Raw genomic sequence first — 22,156 nt, forward strand, 5'->3', positions numbered from 1 at the left:
CAGCATCTTCCACATTAAGGGAAAGACAGCAATAAAATAATGTTAAAATAATGTAAAAAAAGCTTTAAAATTTATCACATAGTGAGTACAAAGAGTTATAATTCAAAATATATTTCCAGATTTGGGAGCTGCTCTGAGTTAACGAATATATTCTATTTTGGTCAATGTTATATATTACCCTAAAAGCTCATAGAAAGGATATAGATACAGACATAGATATATGGAGAGAGAGATAAGTAAAAAGTGAATGTCCTTTATTATTCTTTTATTTTACTTTCTATGATATCTTAAGGAAATATATAACATTGATTTATATTGACATGTGATTGAGATAATGCTATTACTTAAAAAGAGCTATGGATAAATTTTCACTTGGTTTTATTCATTTATGAATTGATAAATTTACTTATTCATTTATTTCCGTGTTCGGGTTTTGGCAGGCTGGAAAAATTGGAAACCCAATTAAGAGTTGGTGTTGAGTCTGAAATCTGTAAGTCAGGCCAGTGGGTGGAAATACAGGCAGGATTTCTATGTTAGTTTTACCAGTTTTTACATCAACTAATTGTAAATGTTAATCACATTTACAAAAATACACATCAGACACCATAGCCTAGCCGAGTGATGTAAAATAAACCATCATTGGCATTTTTTTTTTAACCATGAGGTTTTTGATTGAAAAAGACATTTGGGATCAAAGATTATTTGTGCTGTATAATCAAAATTGTGTAATAAATATGTTTTCCGCCTTTAGCCTAAGGAACCATATTGATATTATGCGACGGAAATGTTTATTTGAGCACCTAATTTGTGCCAGAGAGTGTTTAGTGCCGGGCACGTGACATCGTTCAAGTTACACACTCTGAGTGTGTAAGGAGGAGACTTAATCTGGTTGCAGTGGCTGAATTGGTGGGGTGGGAGAGGTGAGAGGCTTTTGATAATGTGACATTTAAGTCACATTGATTAATGTGACACTAGTCTTGGAGAAGGGACAAGAGTTTGCCAGGTGAAGATGAGGATGGATAAGAACATTCTGAGCAGAGGAAAGGGGGTGAGCGAAGGCTGGGAGTTCAGGGAAATCATCGAGTGCTCACGGAGGTGAATGAAGCCCAGCTTGACTTTCCTACGTATAGCAAGGAGAAAGAGAAAGAAAATCAAGCTGAGAGACTGAGGCCAGAATTCTTGTAAACTACACTAAGGATTTTAAATGTTTATCTTAAGGGCAATAACAAATATGTATATTAATTTATCCCATTATTTTCTATCAAGTCAGAGAATAAAATATAGTTTAAAAGAGAAGGAATGAACATAGTCTATTCACCTGCCATGGTCCTCGTTATTTGGAAACAGAACGTTTGATTAAACAAATAATAAAGTGTCAGTTCATCTTTAACAAACTATGCTTCCATTAAAATTTGACTTCAGTCGAAAGAAACGAATGAATGTCTAACGTGCTTCTGGTTATGACTTTTTTATTTTTTGTGATTCTTGATCACTTCAAGAACACTGCAGTTTGTAGACTTTGTTTTATGACCCTGAATTGTGTGGTTGGCTATTCTAATTTTAAAAACCAAAACCTTCAGGAGCAAGAACAGGAGTTCTTTCTCAGTGGGAGCTGGAGTTCATCTCTGTCTTCCTGGTAGATATGACAGCTACGAGGATGTCTTCATAGGAGGGATTCAGGGTTGCTTTTCTTTTTTACTGTTAATGAATTGAGATAAATATTTCTATCTGAAAAAAATGAAGTTATTGGGAAGCAAGGTAGATAAGAAACGACTATTGAAGTAAAAAAAAGTTCGTGAAAAATGATCAAATCCCTATTTTTCCTATTTTGCAGGTCTTGTAGCACTGGTCGCTGGCCATGCTTCTGACCAGTTCTTCTGAAGGGCTGCAGCTGCCCTGCGCGTCCCTTCTCCTCTTTTCAACTCTCCCCCACAAAATGCTCTCTCCTCTCAGCCAGGGCCTTAGTCAGTGTTCTCCAGAGAAAAGGAACCAATATGTGCCTGGCATACACGGGGTGACCAATAAACATTTGAATGAATGACACACGTTTCTTTTATGCATCTATTCCTCATGTGGGTGTTTTGCATCTTTCACTTCATTCTAGTTTTATTTTTTTTCCAATTTTTATTTCCCTGAGTTGAACTTCTCACATTCTACTGATATATTATCTATACAAAAAATTGTCCTTATGATTATTACGTAATGATTCAACACTGTACATGTGTAAACATTGCTAAAAAACACAATCTTCTTAAGAGCTGTTTCCTGCAGCTGATTTGATCTCTATCACTCTAGACGATGCTTTCACCTACTTAAATTGAGCGGTTATCCCAGACAGATGGTCTTTACCAACAACAGGAACCAAGCTATTATAAACAACATCTGATTGCAAAGACAATTTTTCTCTTTCACTACATTTTCTTTTATATCTTTTTTGTTATTCTTTTTCATAACTTTAGAGGAAAATCATATTTTATGTGCCCGAGAGATTTAAGGTGAGAAAGAAAACATTTCATGATTCTCATTCTGAGTACGTACTAGTTATTGGAACCATAGCTGTAGGTTATGTACAAGATATACTTTAGGAAAGTACAAGATGAACCTGGAATATCTAGTACCAGAAGGTGAAGAAGTGCTTAAAAATGATGGGACACATAAAAAACAAAAAACAGAGAAGACAACTTTAATTGGCTCCTATTTGCCAAAATGAGGGCAATTTGAGCATTAAAATAAATAAATAACAGTAGTAGCAAACTATATCCATCGAAGAAAATAGGAAAACATGGTGCAACGTGAAGTTCTGCAAATACATCTACTGGTTGGCATAGCTGGTAGAACTGGAATATTATTTTCCTGTTTGCCTGGTACTGATAAAAGATGGCTGAGGGTACTAGAGTGGAATTTTTCAGTTTTTAAAGCATTTGCTATCTGAGTCTCTAAGAAGTTTCTTTGTCTGAAACAGTTGTGCTAGAAATGGCTGCAGCCCTAGAGTAAGACCCTTCTCTTTTCAAAAACCTGGGTTCACAGATTGAGGCGTAAAAGAACATCCTAAAACAAGCCGTTCATTTTCCTTTCTCCTCTCCTGTGCATCTCACTCCCCTTTTCAATGGGACTCTAGATGCTAGAAAATTCTTAGCTAGCAGAAATTGCTCTACTTGAACAGGTAGAAGAGAGCGCCCTAAAAGTCTCGCTTTATGGATGACTGGAATGACTGAAGAAAGTTAGCCCTCCCACTAACTTCACTAGGAGATGAACTCAGAACAGAGGCTCTACAAGAAATTGGGTGAGTAACAGCAGTGGGTGTCAAAATTTCCCATGTAAAATACCACATTAGAACTTGTTCAGAAGAGTGGATGGGGGATTTTCTAAATAGTATTGTCATGATTTTCTCCCCTTGGGATAAAAAGGAAAGGAAAAAGATGTGCTATAGCATTAGAGACGTCTACCTTCCTCAGGAGATGTGAATTGAAAAAAGATTTAGTGCTCAAGGACGCACTACAAGAGATCAATCAGGCTTCCAATGAGTAAAGCTTTGGAGTAAATAAACGAGTTCAGAATTATCCACGCATTGAATAAAGTAACTTTGGGGGCTATGGACTCATCAGTAGCGGGCTGTTTGGTCCAGAGGGAAATGTGGAAAAACAGAACCCTAAGAGCATGGACCCCTACTCTACTCTGGGCCATAGCAGTTTGCAGTCTGTATATTTCTGCCTGGGGGTCCAGCTCTGTCCCTCTGGTCTGAAGATGAGGTTGATCCAGGGCCCTACACAGAGATGTTATGGACAAGAAGAAGCTGTACATTCACAACCAACTGGGAAGACACGTGAAAGGGAAAACCGTGGGTGAGTTTTCCTCTATGCCGCTCCTTCAGTGAAGCTTGATGCTTGGATGTGCATGTTTAGTTTCCCCATGGGAAGGGTCAAGAGGGAAAGAAATGATCAGTTTTCATTAGACACACTATGAGCTTTCTATGAAAATTCCCACTTTGAAGAAGGGAAGGAACAAATCATTCTAGATTTGTATAAATAATGAGTTTGGTTGGGATTTGAGGGGGTTAGTGAATGAGAAATAAAATTAGAGAGAGTCCTTATGTGGTCCAGTGATGAAGATGTTTCAGGGGCTGAGGGCCATGATGAACTGAGCCCTCTGACCCTGAGGAAAGGCAAGCAGAGGAGGGGACAGGAGAGGACAGGGGAGGGGAGGAGGGAGGCGGGAAAGGGAGGCTGTGCTTCACCCATCCTAAGTCCTGAACCAACCGAGAGATCGATAAAGGAATCCAGCAGATGCAGCTAGGTCAGCTTTTGTCATTGATAGAGCTGTGGGGAATATGACTTGGTTCTGGTGTCACAAAAGCTTCCTACTCCCAAACCCCAGGTGCTATAATCTAAATGTCTGTGTCCCCCCAAAATCTCACGTGTTGAAATCCTAATGCCCAACGTGATGGTATTAGGAGTGAATCCTTTGGGTGCTTAGGTGATGAGGGTGAAGCCCTCAAGAGTGGGATTAGTGCCCTTATAAAAGAGATGCTTCCACGACATGAAGTTACAGTGCAAAGACAGACATTTTTTAACCAGGAAGCAAGTTCTCACCAGACACAGACTCTGACTGTGTGGGCCACCTGATCTAGGACTTCCAGCCTCCAGAACTGTGAGATATAAATTTCTATTGTTCATAAGCCATCCACTCTGTGATATTTTGTTAGAGCTGCCTGAAGGGACTAAGACCCAGGGTTAATTAAGCTCATCTGCTATTCACAGGCAGTGCTGAACAGGCATAGCCTAGGACCCTAAGGGGGAAAGTAAGTGCCCTCTGCAAAAAAAGAAAGGAGTTTCTCCTCTAAATCACACATTAGGTAAGTTACTCCTCCTTACCTGGAGAATAAGAGAGGTGCCAGTGAATGAATAGGGTTCTTTGGGAAAAATCCATGCTCATGGAAACCAAAAGATCAGATCAAAGAGGAAGTGAATCTCCTCTGGCCTTCCTCAACAGTTCTTATGTGTTCTTTTGATTCATAGGAGTTCATGATTTAGTATTTATCACTTTGAGTGCCCAAGTCACCTAATAATAATAGTATTGCAATCACCTGTAAATACATTTTGTATTTCAGTGGTTCTAAAAACTTTACAGTACCTTAACATCACTGCTGTGAAGTGACTGTCATAACCCCAGGCGTCTGGGTTTCACTCCAGACTCACCGAATCAAAATCCATCAGGGAACCCAGGCACTCAGACAGCCAGCCCATAAAGCCCGAAGCTTTACATCCCCATCACTGTGCCCTAGCGATGCAGAATTAAGCTGTCTAGTCTCTGCCCACAGCCCTGCAGAGAAGACAACCAAGTAGGCAAATAAATTATAGCACAGCAGGATGCCGTGACAAGAGAAGTGTGTAAAATGTAGAGGGAGAACAAGTACAGTTGAGCAGGTGCTCTGTTTTGATATCTATTATCTCAGACCTGGAGGGTCCTGGGAGGACTGTAACGATTAATGGGCTTCTTGACTTTCTGGCTGTTGGTTGTGTTCAACCACTAGGGAACCCCAGCAGGAGAAGAGAGGAGGGGGTGGGGGCATTCTTCCCCTGGCTCACTCCATGGATGGTGGTGGTGGGTCTAACCAGAGGCTGCAGATCCCGGCAGGCAGACTCTGCAGACGGGGCAGCACGGAAGTGGTAAGGGCTCCTGAGCACTTGGATACTGAACTACCTCTATGTCCATACCTACGTCAATAGTTCCTTTATTAAGCTCACCTCAGATTCCCTGATATGCCTACGCCAACTGTTTCCTAACTTGTACAGGAGTCAGTGGCTTGGAAGAAAAATCTGGAATCAATCGTGGATGGTTCCCAGGAAATGCTGCATCACCAATGCTCTTGATGGCCCAGAAACTGATATTGCCCAGAAGAACATGGGCCATAATGAACTTCAGTTCACAGTGGATTTGAACGAACTGTCTCTGAATGTCAAGAATTTCTGGAAATAAGAAGCCAATATGTTTTACGGACGAGTTACTATTTATGAATGCACAATAGTGATACGTGATTTTAAAAATCTCTGTCTTACTAAGTCTACCTATTTCAACAATTATAAAATAAAAATCTTAGAAGATGAGAAAACATTGGACTAAAAAGTAATTGGCAGCATATATTCTTTTTGAATGAAATATATTTAAAGTGATGGTGAATCATAAAACCAATGGCATCTCGGATTCAGTAAAATATGATCATGGATTTTGCTGTGAATTCTACATAGCCTTGTATTCAAATTGTGTTCTCTGCTTTCTTTTTGTGCTGTCTTTCATACACAGGTATCCTTTCATTTTCAGAATTATTTTATTTTAAATGTGTCTCAAACAGCATAGGGTTTTGTTGTATGAGCCACATTGTTTAATTGTTACTTCTACCAATAAATATATTTAATGATGATCACAGATGCTTTTGTCATACCTTCATCATCTTTCGGTTGACAAATTCATTCTCCAATAGTTTCCTAGAGAAGAGCCCAGGAGAACAATATTTCCTACATTAGTATGTTTAAAGATGCTTCCCTAACATTTTTACACCAAAAGACAGTTTGCCTTACACTTTTTTCCTTTCACTATCTTGTTGCTTTGCTGTCTTTTAGTTGAATTTGATCCAGGAAACCAGAAGCCAGTCTTTTGCCCTCCTTACAAGTGACCTCTTTTTGGCCTTGCTGCCAAATTCTTCCTTTATCTTCAAAGTACAGTAAATTTACTAGAATACATTTTGATGTTGACCACTCTAGTTTGAATTTCCCTAGCACATAGTATGCCTTTTTATATATTCTGTTTTTGTTGTTATTTTAGGAACATTTTCTTGAATTAAAATTTAAATAAATATTTTATTCTATTACTCTTTTTTTTTTCTTCAGGTTTCCAGTTCTTTATTTGAACTCTTTTGTCTGGTTTCTGTATCTATCTGTTCCCTCTGATCCTTTAAATTCTTTCTTTGTTCCCATTTTATTTAATCACTTTTCTCATCTGGCATCTCTATTCATTAGCGCACGGTCTTCAATTTCTATTCTTTCTAGTGCAGCTTCCAATCTCCTTTTCTTTTCTTTAAAAAAAAATTCTGAGTTCTGCAAACTCATATTTTATCTACTGTTACTTAATCATTAGTCCCTTAAGTTCTCAAATTTCTGATCCTCCTATACAAATCTTTTGATTAAGATTTTTTAACTCGTGGAGAAATATTGTCACTCTTTTTATCTGTGCTGTGGCAGCATTTTATTCCTGGTGGGTGTTATTTCTATACTGCTAATTTTTGCTACTTTTTTTCAAACCTTATTTTAAAGTATCTTGTGTCAATGACATCACAGTTCCTGGTTGTTGTTTTCTAATTTTTCCCGATTATTGAATGAATTAGATTTTGTGAAAATGTCCTATGTAAGGGAAACCTTCCAGATTTTTATATAAAACATTCTGCTTCTCTTCTGCTGTAGCTTCCTGCAAGTGTGGCCAATTACTGCCTCCCTCCCTCCCTTCCTCTCTCTCTCTTTTTCCTTCCTTCCCTCTTTTTCTTTCTTTCTTTTTCTTTCTTTCTTTCTTTCTTTCTTTCTTTCTTTCTTTCTTTCTTTCTTTCTTTTTCTTTTTCTTTCTTTCTTTCTTTCTTTCTTTCTTTCTTTCTTTCTTTCTTTCTCTCTCTCTTTCTTTCTTTCCTTTTTCTTTCTTTCTTTCTCTCTCTCTTTCTTTCTCTTTCTTTCTTTCTTTCTTTCTTTCTTTCTTTCTTTCTCTTTCTTTCCTTCCTTCCTTCCTTCCTTCCTTCCTTCTCTCTTTCTCTCTTTCTCTCTTCCTTCCTTCCTTCCTTCCTTCCTTCCTTCCTTCCTTCCTTTCTTTCTTTCTTTCTTTCTTTCTTTCTTTCTTTCTTTCTTTCTTTCTTTCTCCTCTTCTGGTTCATTTCCTCCACCTTCCAAACCAGGTTCAAGAGACCTTCTGCCTCCAATCCCATTTTTTTCTCTACTCATTGATACTAACAAGGAACCTAGTTGTATATTTCAGTTGAGGGCACCATTTTCAGGAAATGTACTTTTCTTGCTATTTCCTGAGATCTGCCCACTTAGGTACCTGTAATTCTTCATGTTTTTATTCTTCAAGTTTGCCTGCATGTTTCTGCCAGATTTCAGTTGTTTTTAACATTTGATACATGTATTTTAGACTATAGAGATTATATCCATCTCCTAATTTTGCTCAAAATGGGAGTTTTTGTTTCCTGATTTTCAGCAGGACAAGGGGAAAAGTAATGATTTATGCACCAATGCAAACAAAAAATCTAATTAGAAATATTTTAATTTGTATTTATTGGAAATAATATTTTCTACGGCAATCAGCTTTTGGTGAATATACTATATTGCTATAAGACAATTTTTTGAGATCTTGTCCTCACAACTAATTGCAATGTTCTTAGTATGGTGCAAATACTAGGGTAATATTCAGTTTAATTAAATGTTAAATCATAGGGTGGAAATGACAGTATCTTTACCCCAAAAGCAAAGACACTGTTTGCAGAAGTAGCAAATCCCATAGAAAATTTTTAATTTCACTTGATCCCCAGTGGCTAGAATCTATTTTTCATTGAATAATGTTTGGGGGCTTTACCCTCCCCACCTTTGTAAATTTCTGCAGTATTTTCTGGTGCTGCAGGGCCTGGTCCCCTCTTCTGAGTGCCAGCCCTCCCGTGTGGCTCCCTGCCTCTACTTTAAACATCTCTACATTCACAGAAAAGGATGTTCACTGAGCACAAACACACTCTCAACATATACACATGCATCAAAGAGAATATCCAGGAAGTGATCAGCTAAGCACATGGCACATAAAAAATGCATGGTTTAATTTCACCTTCAGTTTTACGCTTCTATAGAAAAAGGTAAGCATTTGTTTCAATGTTAAGTTGAGATGGCATCTAATCAACAAGAGAGAAAACTAAGGCTTTGTAACAGCAGTGATGGTTTCTCTTCCAGAAAGGGCTCTGCATGTGTTACTCTTTGCCTGAATGTAGTGTTCTTCAAAGCAGGAGATGATATCTGAGCCATTTGAGATGTTCCGATCTCCCAGCCCACGATTTAGGTGTTTACTTAGGATGTATTCTGCTGATCCCATGAAAATCTCTGTAAATGGGTGACAGGACAATGTGCTTTTTAAACTTGCTATATGCTTTCTCTTCAGATGGAACGTTTTCAAAACTATACACATTAAATGGATGAGATTGGACACCAGCACTGGTTGGAGAGAAATACAAATACTAAAGTAGATGCTCAACTCTGAAGAGTTCATAATACTATTCCACCTAAGAAATATTTTAAGAAGTAAATATTATTGCAAAAGATGCAATAAGAGGTAGTATTTCATTTTAAAAGTCAAAACCTATTCAGCAAAAACATGGCGTACAGCTGAATAGCTGGTTCAGTAAATTTTTGATTTCAACAAATAGTGACTCACCAAAGTAACCTCCAAGATAGCAAGGTTCATCATCCAGATATATGAGGGTTAGTATCGAAAGGCCACAGGACTTAGGCAGCTGCCCTCTCCATCTCCTTGTCTCTCAGGAGCACAGGAATCCCTAGCAAGGTATGTAACTGCTCTTTCCTTTCTCTCAACATTGTCCTCTAATGGCCATCTGTTCCCCGCTTAATCATAGCTACCTGTCCCATCTTATCATTTTCCCAATTCCATAATACTAAGAGAAGAATGTGATTTACCTAATTTACCTTTTCAACCTGGCTTTGAAAGCCTAGCAACCTATGGATTTCCTGCCTGTGGCAGAATACAGATGGTTGCAAATTCTTTTCTGCTCCCATTGAAAGATGAAGTTTAATTTTTCCCCTTAAAACTGTTCTTGCCTTAGAGATTTGCTTGATGAACAGAATACAGAGGAAGCAACTTGGAAGAAGAACTTCCAAAGTTAGGTTAGAAGCAGTTTTGTGGCTTCTTTGAGGGTCTCTGGGAGAACAGGAGACTCTCTCGGAGCCTTGAGCTACTGTGTTAACTACCTTGCTTGAAAGACACCGGAAAAGGCTCTGAGACTAAGTAGAAATGAACAGGTGCCATCCACTGCCCCCACCAAGGTGCCAGCCCTGGGAGTGTATCTGTCTTGCATCCTCCAGACCAGACCAGCCGTCCACTGAATACCACCAACTGTCCCTAGTCAAGGCCACACCCAACGGAATCACCTGTAGGATCACAGCCCGGATTCCTGACCCACAGTCAGGATAGTTAATAAAATGGTTGTTGTTTTAAGTCACTAAATTTTAGGGCAGTTTGTTATACAGCAATAGATAACTGAGACACCTCTGCTCCAATTAGCTGTGACTCAAAGGGATACAAAGAACACAAGCTAAGTCTACCCCAGCAGGAAGGACGGTGGGTGGCAGTGTCCTTATAGAAAAGACTGCATGTCATCAGGAGTTGTAATTGAAATTCCTGGGTGAATTGCTGTCCTTAAATTCCCTTGAGGATCTGAGAAGGAGGGACCTGATTAAGTTACTGCTAGACTCTGGTGAGATTTAGATTAAAACTACAAAAGCACATCTAGATGATAGCTGAAACTACTGACATCACTAGCAAGATTACAACTTAATCACAGTGAAAAAAGGATGATCATATTCGAAAGAGATGTGTAGTTGCTTCACTTAGGATAACTCTATCTAAAAGTCAAAGCCTCTCCTTGTCAATCTCATATGTGCATCATCATCTGAAGCCGAGAAACTAATAAAATTTGATAATGCCTCAAGCTTTTTGAACTGTGACCTGAATGTATTTTGTAGACATGCACTTGAAAGTAAAAGATACACATGTGAAAAAAGTTATGTTACATAGTCATTATTAACTAAAAAAAATAAATAAATTATTGCATTTCTCATAATCCATGGTAGTTACTTAAAGACAACTATTTTTTCTCAAACATTATAAGTTTCAGCTTTCAATCTACATATTTCTCCAGAAGCCACCACAAGGATCTATGTAGTGGGTTTATTGTCAGTTGTAGTCTGACTTGCCCCAGAAGGAGTTTTCTCTCTCAATTAACTTTGTTGATACAGAGTGAAAAACTCGATGTTACCAAGAAATTTCTGTGAATTATTAAAAATTAATAAAATGTGAAAAGAGGACACTTTAATCCTTCTTAAATATGTTCTCCATTTTTCCTTTGGACTAATTGAGACAACTGTGTTAATCAAAATAGATTCCAGATGTCCTAACCTTCATTTAATATTTTTAAAAATATTGACATGTTTTGAGAAAGTCTGAGATCCCCTATTAAATTGTAAGCTCCTTTATGCCCACAGGCCAGGTCTTTCTTGTAAGTGGCCAAGGAGATGATAACAGTACAAGTTCTATTCATGTTTCTGGCAAAATAATAATTTACACTTCAGGTGGCCTGAAGGTCTAATATTTGACATATTATTTTTACTATCTAGTATCTTTTTATTGTTTTTCTCAAAATAGCCTTTTCTTTAGGAGAACAGTCTCCTCTGATTTGGGTGGAAGAAGATGCACCCTCTAACTTCAGAGGTGAAATGTCAACAAATCTTATCCCCTTGACTAAAGATATTTTCTTAGAAATGGACAAATAACCTAATAAAAATACAGGTGGTATGTTCTGCGGCTTCTGCAAAAATAAAGTCTTTTCCTTTGGTTTGCAGTAGCTCCTGAATGGTATCCTCTTTCTTCTCTTGGATGAGAGGTTGGAGATCTGAAACTACGGTAACCATTTTGCTACCAGCTGGGGGCATCATTGGCCTGCAAGGGGGTGCTGCGTAAAGCAGGAAAAGCAGATTAGTGAGACAGACACAAACTGGGTCCTTGTGACTTTTTGACACGCTGAGTGAAGCTTCACATCAAGAATACTTCTAGATTTTGCATTTGTATGAACCCATAAGTTCTCTTACCACAAAGGTGAGTTTTATTTTAGTTTATGTTTTGCAACTAAAAGATTTACAACTTATACACTGTCTTTGCTCTTCTGTTTTACCTCAGCATAGCTGAAGGATTTGGAGCTAAAACTCAAGTTCCACTGGGGCAGGGATTTTTGTCTGTTTTGTTTGTTTGTTTGTTTTGTTTTGTTTTTTGTTTTTACCACTGAATCCTATTGCCTTGAACACTGTCTGGGAGTATTAGATGCTCAGTAAATATTTGTCCATGGAATGCACAAAGTCAGTTCAACCTTTAAGATCGATGTTATCAATGATCTATGCCTAATGAAGACACCTAAGTGCCTGTTCCTAGAGAACACATATAAAATTAGAAACACCTAAAAATGCTTAGCTGTGTTAAGAAAAAACAAAAAAGAAAGAAGCTAAAATTATTGGAGGGGTTTCACCAGTGATGTGCTGGAACTGGCATGCAGTAGCTCAGAAGAAGAGATTGTACAGAACTTTTCCCAACGCTACACATAGTGTCTGCACACAAGCAACTTGAAACTGGTCATAGTGAGAGTGTTTACATTATAGCAATTAGCAAACACTACAAACTCCGGGTTTGAGTCACCCCCTCACCCCCACCACCTGCAGAAAGCCAGTTCAGGAGTATTTCCCCTAGAAAACCTTTGAGCGAAATGAGCATTTTCTTTTTGAAAAAAAATTCTTTTAAATTTCAGAGCTGGAAGGAAACTTTGAAGTTTTCTAATTCCATATCCTGAGTTTACAGATGCGGAATTTTGGTCACAGGCTAAGTCACTGTGGTGGTAGCACACGGAGACCCCCTTGCATGGGTAAAGCAAACGTTATCCCCTCTATGGAATTTTGGCCCTCTTTCATTTTTGTGTGTTTTCCTCCCAGAGGTAAAGAGAAGCAAAGGCCAAGTCAAAATTATTTGGAGTTAATATAGTCAATAGACTTTTATTTGCTATATTCTAGTGATGAGTGATAACTTTATACTGGCCCAGTATAAATTATCCTCCTTAAGTCAGATACAGTAATGAAGACAACAATATTTAGAACTTCATTGCTCATGCCAGGTCTTTGGAAAAAAATAAGCTAGTGAAAATATAAGTTCCAAATTAGACTGGAGCAGGGTTGATTCCATTGGTCATGGCTGGAAGGGGTAGAACAGAGTCCAGAATATTGAGAGACTCTAGCTCTGATCCAGAGATGATTTGCCCTGGTTGGCATTATCTCTGACTTTGTTCAAACACCCAGTTTTTTGAACAGTTGTCTTTCTTTCTTTCTTTTTTAAGGTCTGCTCTAAAAATGTGCTTAATGAGGAACAAATACACACTTTGGCTGCAGAGAATTAAAATAGACTTCACAGAATCAATCATTGGTCCAGAAAGTAGTCTACAAATGAGCACTGGATTCAGAATCAAAAAGCCCAACTTAATCATTTACATTTATGTGGCTAGAGAGAAACTATTTTACCTCCCTATACTTTTGCTTTCTTATTTTAAAATTAGGAAAGTTGAACAATAGAGTCTAAGATTCCTTCATATTTATTGATTCTGTGATATCACCCACATCTTGCTAAACTAGTTTCTACAGAAAATCCAATACACATATTTTAATGAGGGCTAAAAGGCAAGTCTGTTGAAGAAAAGTAGGATTAGGATAGATCACCCATTACATAATTTCCAGAGTCTTTTTTCTAAAAGAGAGACTTAGGAGACTGCATGACACAATATTAGGTGTCATAACATAATTTTTCAAATCCTGATGAAATGAATACTAGTTGGCTTTTTACCCCCCCATTGCTGTATATTTACTGTAAAAAGATGCAAAAGATGTTCTCAATATCTAATATTAGAGATCAACAACTCATTCATTTATTCAACAATTATTTACTAAATGCCAAACAGTCTCTCTTCTAAGATACTTGAATCTAGGAGAGGGCACTAACTATTTAAGACATCCTAGGGCAGTATTGAATTCATATAAAATAAACAGATTATTTTGGTGAAAGAGGAGAGACTAGTGTATTTAATAAAGTCTTCATGGAGAGAGTGGTTTTGCTACTTGGTCCTAGAGAGCACGTAGAACATAGGTAAGTGGGGAGAGTACATAGGATATTCCCTGGGAACTGAGAGAGCAAAGTGAGTACATCTCTTCTCTGGAAAGTCAGGCCACCAATCTGAACACAATGGAAGTTTCCTCTGGGAAAGTAGAATGACGCAGGGTAGGAAAAGAATATGGGACTCACTTCTGAAGACTGGACATACTGTTAAAAAACTGGATGACACCTGTATCGATAAATGTCATATTTTCTTCTGTCATGCACAGACTTGACATATTTTGATAGGAAACTTTCCTAGTTTTTGTACCTAGTTTCAGTGTTATTTTAAAATCATTACTGCTTTGCCTTGGTCATAAAAAGAAAGTTTAGAAATCTCGACATTGTGCCCTTTTTGTAGAGAGAAAATAAAACTGAAATGTTAACACAATCGTCTGAGTCCAATCCACTAGACACAAAACCTTAATAAATAGTATGTAACATTTCTATTACACAGAAATCTACCCAGCGGAGAACTTTTGGATTGAATTCAGGCCAGCCATCTAAACAGTAGGGGGAGAAAAGTATTGAATGAACAAAAGGCCAAGCTAAGAAAACAGTAAAGATTCTTTAAATTCAAGTTCCAAGAAGCAGTTTGTGGAATAAAAACAAATTGGAACTTTAGAAAGGTGTAATAACAGTTATTTTATAGACAGGGATACTAAAGGGAAATGGCTACACAATAAGTCGAGTTATAGTCATACCTCATTTCATTGTGCTTCAAAGATATTGCGTTTTTTTACAAATTGAAGTTCGGTGGCAATCCTGCGTGAAGCAAGTCTGTGGGCGCCATTTTTCCAGTAGCGTTTGCTCACTTTGTGTCTCTGTGTCACATTTTGGTAATTCTCTCAATCTCCCAAACTTCTTCTTTCATTATTATTATATGTGCTACGGTGGTCTGTGATCCAGTGATCTTTGATGTTACTATTGTTATTGTTTTGGGGCACCATGAACCACGACCACATAAGAGAGTAAACTTAACTGATAAATATTCTATGTGTTCTGACAGCTCCACCCACCGTTTCCCCAACCCTCTCCCTCTCCTCAGGTCTCCTTATTCCCTGAGACACAATCATATTAAAATTAGGACAATTAATGACCCTACAATGGCCTCTAGTCTTCAAGAGCAAGGAAGAGTCACACGTTTCTCATTTGCAATCAAAATAAGAAATGATCAAAAAGCCAAACAGCCTGATTGCTGGTATGAAGAAAGTGTTAGTTGTCAGATAGAAGATCAAACCAGCCACAACATTCTCTTAAGCCAAAGCCTGATCCAGAGCAAGGCTAACTCTCTTCAATTCTATGACGGCTGAGAGAGGTGAGGAAGCTGTAGAAGAAAAGTTTGAAGCTAGCAGAGGTGGTTTCATGAGGTTTAAGGAAAGAAGCCATCTCCATCACGTAAAAATGCAAGGTGAAGCAGTGGTGCGGATGTAGAAGCTGCAGCAAGTTATCTGGAAGATTTAGCTAAGATAATTAATGAAGGTGGCTGCACTAAACAGCAGATTTTCAGTGTAGACCAGATAGTCTTATATTGAAAGAAGATACCATCTGCCATCTAGGACTTTCATAGCTAGAGAGGAGAAGTCAATGCCTGGCTTCAAAGCTTCAAAGGATAGGCTGAGTCTCTTGTTAGGGATGAATGCAGCTGGTGACTTTTTGAAGCCAGTGCTCATGTACCAGTCCAAAAATTCTAGGACCCTTTAGAATTATGCTAAATCTACTCTGCCTGTGCTTTACAAATGGAACAACACAGCCTGGATGACAGCACATCTACTTACAACATGGTTTACTGAATATTTTAAGCCCACTGTTGAGACCTACTGCTCAGAAAAAAAAATTCCTTTCAAAATATTACTGTTTATTGACAATGCACCTGGTCACTCAAGAGCTCTGATGGAGATGTGCAATGAGATTAATGATGTTTTCGGGAATTCCCTGGAGGTCCAGTGGTTAAGACTCCATATGTTCACTGCCAAGGGCCAGGCATCGATCCCTTGTTGGGGAACTAAGATCCCACAAGCCATGTAGCATGGCCAAAAATAAATAAATAAATAAATAAATAAATAAATAAATAAATGTTGTTTTCATGACTGCTAACACAACATCCATTCTGGAGCCCATGGGTCAAGGAGTAATTTTGACTTTCAAGGCTTATTATTGAATAAATATATTTTGTAAGATGATAGCTGCCAAAGATAATGCTTTTTCTGATGGATCTGGGCAAAGTCAATTGAAAACCTTCTGGAAAGGATTCACCATTCCAGATGCCATTAAGAACAATAGTATTCATGAGAAGAGTCAAAATATCAGCACTAACAGGAGTTTAGCAGATGTTGGTTCCAACCCTCATGGATGACTTTGAGGGGTTCATGACTTCCGTGGAGGAAGTAACTGCAGATGTGGTGCAAAGAGCAAGAGAACTAGAATTAGAAGTGGAGCCTGAAGATGCAACTGAATTGCTGCAATCACATAATAAAACTTTAGCAGATGAGAAGTTGCTTCCTAGAGAGGCGTAAAGAACGTGGTTTCTTGAGATGGAAACTACTCCTGGTGAAAACGCTGTGGAGTTTGCTGGAATAACAAATGATTGAGAATATGATAGAAACTTAGTCAACAAAGCAGCAGCAGGGTTTGAGAAGACTGACTCCAATTTGGAAAGAAGTTCTGCTATGGGTAAAAGGCTATCACACAGCATTATATGCTACAGAGAAATCGTTCATAAAAGGAAGAGTTCGTTGATGTGGCACACTTCATTGCTGTCATAGTCTAAGAAATTTCTACAGCCACCCCGGCACTTAGCAACCACCACCCCAATCAGTCAGCAGCCATCGACCAGCAAAGGACTACTATTCACTAAAAGCTCAGGCGATGGTCAGCATTTTTTAGCAATACAGTATTTTTAAATTAAGGTGTGTGCATTGCTTTTTTAGACATAATGCTATTGTACACTGAATAGATTGCAGTATAAACGTAACTTTTATATGCACTAGGAAATCAAGAGATTTGTGTGACTCACTTTATTGCAACTTTTGATTTATTGCTGCGATTTGGAACCAAACCCTTGATATCTCTGAGGTTTTGCCTGTACCCAGAAAGGTTGACATAAAGGAGAAAAGCAATAGTAAAGTAGACAGCAGGCCCTCAGTCTCTTCCCAAGCTCTTGGGCTAGAGATGGATTTTCTATGGCTTTTGTGGTAGTTAACTATGCAGGTGTTTTACAGTGTAAAACTTACTTTTACCTTTAATATGTGTTAACACTCATAATTGTATACAAATCAGGGGATGCTTCCATCATAATTTAGTAGAATTATTAGATGAAAGTACACACATGAGAATCTAAATTTTTCTCAATATTTTCTCACAGAATTTGCTCAGTCATTTCTTAAGACAGTCAAATATCAACTTTGGCCCGTAGTGTTTTCTGAAACGGTAGGAAAGTATAATAATGGGTGATCGACCTCATAACCGGTGCCTCTGAAAATGTAGTCCAACAATTGCCTGCATGAGAATTGGAGTGTTTTAAAAAATTCAAATTCCTGAATCCTACCAATGCCTATTGAATCAAAATCTCTGAAAATACGACCCTGTCATCTGTATTACATAAGCCCCCTAGTTGATTTTCATGCACATTAAACTTTGAGAATAACTGGTTTTTATATATTTGTGAAAAAGGTAAAATCAGGTAACAGAACATAAGTATCGATACTCTATCCCTTATTCTCATTTTTTTCATTTCAAAGGAAGATATTTTTCTTGAGTCTTTTTAACTGCTTGACCAAAATATATATATATATATATATATAAAAATCAGATGATCTGTTTGAATTTTCTATTACAATTCCAATTTTATAGATGAAAATGGCCTTGAATCTAATAGAATGACTGTCACATAATTTTCTCTGATTCTTTTCTTATGTGTTTATCTAGTTCCAATTACATTTAGTTACTTCTAAAACCATCATAACAAAGCACATGTGATTCTCTGTTCTGCTGTAAACTCTATAAATTCATATTCTGGATAGTCATGTGAGCATTATAACTAATCCAACAATACTTGTGAAACACTGAAAAAAATAGATTAATAAGCAAAAAATAAACTTGGTGAAGAAAAAAATTGGATAAACTTACCTGACATTTGCAGATAAACCACGGAGGAATATAATAGATCCTTTTAAATATTTTAGAGAGTTGAATCCAAATTTGTCCCAAATTATCAGTTATATTTAAACCACTAAGATGTGATTTATGATTTAATAATTTGGAATGCCATTTTTTTAAATTGGTGATTAAGTCCAAGGCAAAGCTGGCTTTCTCTTTGAATTCTTTTGATGAAGAAATGTCCAATAACATTTAAAGAAATTATAAAATTGAATATATTTAAAGTTTAAATTACCTTCTCTTCTAACCTAAGATACTATTTATTAAAAACCTAATTTATTAACATAAAGAGTTGAGACATTTTCGTTCATCTTAATTACATATTCTAAAAAGAATATAAAAGACAGTATCAATGTAAACATGCCATAAGCCAATAAAAGCCACTTCAAACAAGCAAGGCATCTACACAAGGGCTTTCCAATCCAAGTTGGGAGACCTGAGCAGAATTTTGCAAGAAATTCTCTAGTTTTGTTTTATTGTTTTACTCTCATCCACCAGCAGAGGGAGTAAAAATTCACCTATGACTGAATCCAAATCCCAAAAAGAAATTCAGAGAAAGATAGAATTAAACAGGACTTTAACTCCTGTAATTTCATAAATTAAGAATCTGAGATTGCAGAGGTGAAGTGAGTATATTGCATTTTCATGACTGGCTAATGGCCAGATGAACAATTCCTATCTCCTGGCTTCCAAGATGAGGCTAATTTCCACCACCATTAAGGCTGGTCCTTTTAATGAGTATAATGTTTCCTTCCTAGTGCATTAGGTAGTCATGTGTAATGCTTCAGAAAGCCAAGATTAGCTTCTTCCAAGTCAAGTTGATGTAGTAATCTCAAAGGTGGTCTTTCCCTTTGCTTTTCAAGTGTATAGTACACATATCATGGTCAAACAAGATGGTGCTAGGAAATTTGTTAGGAGTAGATACTGCTCTTTGCCTGCTAATTTGTGCTATTACTTTCCTACATCTGCAATGTGCTATGAGACCAATATTTGTGTTTCTGCTTAAATGCGCGGTGATGAAATATAATTACTTTTATTTGCCAAACTTTCATTTAAGCCTTGTAAGAGTCACATTAAGACAAGTTTTCCTCTTGCTTTTTCTGTTAGTTGAATACTGCTTTGAAAGCAGACTGTCAGTTACAGAGCTGTAGGTGTAGGTTACTAATAACCTACTTTGCCACAGATATGCAGGATGATGGGTTTACACACAAGAATGAAATGTTGTTTTCCTTTTCTATGGAATTAAGTCCAGAAAAGTGAAGCGAATGATTTGGTAGGCAGGCTCTTCACATGTACATTTCTGCTAGCACTTTTTTCTACATTCAAAATTTAATGGAATAGGCCACATTTTATATTCAGCTGTCAACTTGGGTATTTATCACAATAGCTCTGAGAATTAAAGAGTTTTCTTTTATGACAGTCTAGAAGAGCACAGATGACATGGTGTGCATCTGCTTGACAATTCTCAAGGCCAGCTTTCCCCAACTTCCCTTCTCATAAATCTCTACTCCAGATACTGACCCAGGAGGTCTGGGATGCAGGCTGGAGTCTTGGTGATCATCAAGAACCCCCAAGCGATTTTTATAAGCAGAGAAATGTGGGAGGCATGGCTCCAGGCAAATCCTCAGTTTTAGGGTGTCGAAAGACAAAAGTAGAACAATTTGATAATGTGTGTTTAACATTCTTTGCAGGGAAAACAGTCCATGGGTTGGGGGGAGTACAGTGGAGCCCTCTTCCCCGGGGGATTTTGGGCAAGATTGAGTTTTACAGCATTAGAAGCAGCAAGGCAGAAACAGGACATGATTGGTGGGGTTGCATATCTGACCTTATTTAGAAAGATCAAGGAACAAGGATAGAAGTATAGAGCCTAGCCTTGAGGGGTGGGGATTGACTGACTGGATACACTGTGTGTGGGTCAAGCAGAGCATTTACAGAAATGTGAAAGTTGGGTTTGCCAACATAGTACCCCCGGCAGGAGCAGCTCCATCTTGGGGTTAAATTTATTTCCACAAAGGGTTAAAGGATTTTCAAAACCGCACCAAGGATTTTAAAGAGAGCACACAAATGGAGAGCACCCAAGGGAGCCAGCTTTAGGACTGGGTTAAAGCGCTGAGCAACGTTGCTTCCTCTGCAGCGCCCCCGCCCTGGCTCGTGCACCCTGTTCCTGCATTGGGGATGGCACCCAAAGGTGAGGGCTTGGGCGTGGGGATGAAGGGAAGCGTGGAGACATGGTTAGCACCCCATGGTCATCCTGAATAGTCTTCTTCCCTGAGTGAAGTTGAGCCAACGACTTCCATCAAGTCACAGGAAGGCTCTCAGGACCAGATGAGATCTACCTCTGCACACATTTCGTCTACATTTTGTAGAAGGCAAATTACCACCCTCTGTAACAAGATATTATACTTACACCTATTCTCACTCTTTGTCTCCCCACAGTACCTTTAACAACATCATGAATTCAATAAACAATCTTTCCAACAGATTGACAAAAAGCAACCAGCCTGCAAGGAAATTTCCAAAAAGACTCAAGGAGGCAGAGCTGGGGGAGGTGAAAGTGTGAGATGGAGGGAAGAAAGGAGTCAAGGGGAGAGTGACTGGGCGATGGCAGATTTTCTCAAAACCTTTCCTCCTTGCAGAATTGTGTCTCCCAGTTCCTGGAGGCTGAGCTGAGCCCAGGCAGGAGCCTAAAACAAGCCCATGGTATCACCCCTGCATCTGCTTTCCATGGTGGTTTTCATGGCTTCCCTGCCAGGTCTCAGTCTTCCTTGAGCCTCCTGGAAGCACCTAAGGAGGCGACTTATATTGGGAGTTAAGACATCAGTGTTACCTCTGTCTAAAAAATTAGCATCTTTAGGGAGGAGACTAAAGGAAAGAGAGTGACAGAATCATGGCAATTTGCTGAGCAGAAGGTCTTGAGGAACAGGAAAGCGGTTCCGGGAGGAGGTTAGGAAAGCTTTTCTATGTTGCACAGTGAGAAACCACACATGACTCAGTGTAGATCTGCACTGTCCCTCAAGGCTTCTGGAATCAGACTGCTGCCTCTTTGAATGCAACACCATGTAGAGACAAATCACCAGGAAGCTGGCTTTAGGCAGGCACAGGTGGTCACAAGTCCAAACCCTCAGCCTTGAAGCTCAGTGGCCACCTGGACAGGTGAGGTGCGCAGGCTGACCGGCAGGTGGCCCATTTGTGGTGGTGCTTTTGTCCACTGCACCCCACAGTAGAAACAGCAGGACCCCAGACCCTGTTCCAGAGCTGGGGCTTCTGTTAACCTGGTAAAATGTAGCAAGGGCGTAGCAATCACCGAGGTAGCCTGGGACTGGCCTGAATGCAGAGAGGTGATGGCCAGAGATCCCTCTACGGGGAGGTGGGAGGTGAGGAAAACAGAGGCTCACACATTTTTTAAGTAAAAGCAAGAAATCAGGAGGTCTTTGTTTTTCCACCAGTTTTCAGCTCTAAAATAGGACAAAAGATGGACCTAGAAGATATTATGCTTAGTGAAATGTCAGACAGAGAAAGACAAATACTGTATGTTTTCACTTAGATATAGAATTCAAAAAAATAAAATGAATGAATATAACAGAACAGAAACAGACTCACAGATACAGAGAACAGGCTAGTGGTTACCAGTGGGGAGAGGGGAGGGGGTGGGGCAAGATAGGGAAAGGGAATTAAGAGACACAAACTACTAGGTATAGACTTAAAAAGATACAGGGATACAAGGTACATCACAGAGACGATAGCCAACATTTTATGATCGCTTTAAATGCAGTGTAATCTGTAAAAATATTGAATCACTATGTTGTACTCCTGAAACGAATATACTATTGTAAATCAACTATAGTAAAAAATAGGGCAAAACCATACAGTGGTATATTAATTTTGCACTCCTCCCCCCTTCTCAATGAAATAAAGAATACAAGGGATGCCAGAAAACTGCTCTTAAGATATTGTAGCTATTAGGGTTCTGACTACAAAAAAAGCAAAAGAGCCAAATTGTATCGATTTTTGC

This window comes from Hippopotamus amphibius, chromosome 10 (genome assembly GCF_030028045.1).
Source record: "Hippopotamus amphibius kiboko isolate mHipAmp2 chromosome 10, mHipAmp2.hap2, whole genome shotgun sequence".
Classification (NCBI taxonomy): Eukaryota; Metazoa; Chordata; class Mammalia; order Artiodactyla; family Hippopotamidae; genus Hippopotamus; species Hippopotamus amphibius.